Here is a 1,107-nt window from a genome sequence, read left to right as displayed (position 1 = left end):
ACAACGCTCAAAAGTTCCCCGACACGCATCGAGCTTTCTCCTCAGATGACTCGTAATCTGCAGAAGATGCGTAGCAGAATGTGTGTGTGTGTGTGTGTGTGTGTGTGCGTGTGTGCGTGCGTGCGTGTGTGTGTGTGCGTGTGTGCGTGTGTGTGTGTGTGTGATGTAGCCCGTGCGATTAATCTGGGTGTAATCACTACTCTTGTGACTCTGTCCGGAGGGGGTGTGGTTTTCCAGTCCTCGCTAATCCCGTCCTTTTTTCCTCATCCCTGCATCATTGCCATTACATCACTCGTAACGTCAACAGCTGCAACTGATCAGTAATACACCAACAGATGAAATCATGGCAAATGACATGTTCCATGTCAGATGACGTCTTCTCAGAATTTGGCAAATGTTCATCATTCATGTTCCAAACTTTGAATCTCAGAGCTCTTCAGTGGTAGATTAGCAAGGCAAACGAGGTAATTTTTCTCGGTACTGTTAAATGCTTTGCTGTAATTTGGCCTGATCTAGTTTGTAATTAGTGCTGTAATTTCATACCTTCAGGTTAAAAAAAATAAAATATGAATAATTAATGCATAAAAAAATGTATACATGAAAATAAACTGGATGCTTATACCACACAAATAATGTTTCTCACCTAATAAAATCAAATCATTTTAATGCTCCTTGGAAGCAGTGAAAATTAGAGGAACTCTAAAGGCAAATGCAAGGATTTATGTGAGTGATTTGATTATACACGTTAAAAAGGTTTTTTTTCCCCCACACGTCCTTAAAGGCATCTGCAGAAATATCCATCCAAATCTTTGCAGAAGCACGCTAATGCTCATTAAGTGGCCACAAAGCTGTTCCAGATTCGTCTCAAATGTAATACATCACCTAACACTCAAGATTAGCGTGTAAGGTTTGATTTCGGAAGCGGAAAAGTTAATACCAATACAATATGATAGGTGTGTGTGGCTGGGCCACACGTAATAAGCCCTCCTAATAAGGCTTTTCTTTCTTTCTTTCTTTCTTTCTTTCTTTCTTTCTTTCTTTCTTTCTTTCTTTCTTTCTTTCTTTCTTTCTTTCTTTCTTTCTTTCTTTCTTTCTTTCTTTCTTTCT

General features: G+C 39.2%; 1 long non-coding RNA gene across 1 annotated transcript in view; it reads left to right on the top strand.

The window, feature by feature from the left end:
* The window catches only part of LOC125971009 (uncharacterized), a 2,362-nt gene extending 1,486 nt beyond the window's left edge, over positions 1–876 (top strand). Inside the window, exon 3 of the long non-coding RNA XR_011087023.1 lies at positions 1–876. This exon is cut by the window's left edge and continues 43 nt beyond it. This is a non-coding gene — a long non-coding RNA (uncharacterized lncRNA).
* Positions 877–1,107: the final 231 nt, after the last annotated feature.

Source organism: Syngnathus scovelli, chromosome 6 (assembly GCF_024217435.2).
Source record: "Syngnathus scovelli strain Florida chromosome 6, RoL_Ssco_1.2, whole genome shotgun sequence".
Taxonomy (NCBI): Eukaryota; Metazoa; Chordata; class Actinopteri; order Syngnathiformes; family Syngnathidae; genus Syngnathus; species Syngnathus scovelli.
Note: the sequence above shows the minus strand (reverse complement) of the source record. Positions and strands in the feature narration are given on the sequence as shown.